This window comes from Lottia gigantea, assembly GCF_000327385.1.
Source record: "Lottia gigantea unplaced genomic scaffold LOTGIsca_41, whole genome shotgun sequence".
Classification (NCBI taxonomy): domain Eukaryota; kingdom Metazoa; phylum Mollusca; class Gastropoda; family Lottiidae; genus Lottia; species Lottia gigantea.
In genome coordinates this window covers 1901838-1902795 of record NW_008709421.1, presented here as the reverse complement: position 1 = coordinate 1902795, position 958 = coordinate 1901838, and positions in this window count along the sequence as shown.

Sequence of the window (958 nt, the reverse complement as noted above, 5' to 3'; positions counted from 1 at the left end):
TCTTTATTTCCAGTGTGAATCTTAAACATTGGGTAAATTCTTAATAAATAAATTGCTGTTGTCAGTTAATAAGTCTAAATTAACTTTATAGTGTAGATTATTTGGACTTTAACTATATTTTTGGGGGGTTTTCTAAATTCCATTAATTAAATTGTTTCAATTTAGATCATTATTACTTTATCTAATTATTACTTTGTTTAATTATTACTGTGTCTAATTATTACTTTGAGTTAGTATTTGGTTTCTGCTATAGAGGTCTTATGGTGTCAAAGTGGTCATGTCATGTAGTAAATGTTTATTGTTGATAAGTTTTGTCATTATACCTTTGCTTTCCAGTTGGCATTGAAGATTTTGCTGTTGTCTATATTGAGATTACTTAGTTTCATTTTAGTTTTCAGGTCTAACTTGCTTTATATCATTTCAGTTTTTCCTCAGGTTTATTTCCTATTCTTCTCTCTTCTATCTTTGGGTTTTCTTTATTCTTTGCTCTATCCTGTTGTCATTATATCGTTTCATTATATACCCATTATCACATGAATCCATAATCATACAATACACATTATTGTTCACTGCATACTAATTCTTTACACTTACTTGGTTATTCATGTATGTAATATTGTGTTGTACCTTTAGGAACAAATAATTAATCTCTTGCGGTGTTTGCATACCGTATGTCGATATATATTAACCCGTCTGCGTTCATTTATTCCACGTTTGCGTTGTGTGTTGTATCTCATAGTTGATTGTTCTTACATTCAAGCGTCCGGTTACTTGCGTGTTTATTTTTTTTTTGGTGTGCCAGTTTTTGTGATTATTTCACTTCCATTTATTTTTCATAGTAGATGGTGACTATCTTATTGGTCAGAAACAACGGTGTTACACGTAGTGTAACTATTATTTTGTTTTGCAGTTGTCCTGTAATATAGTGAAATTTTGGATTTCAATCCTTGTGTATTCT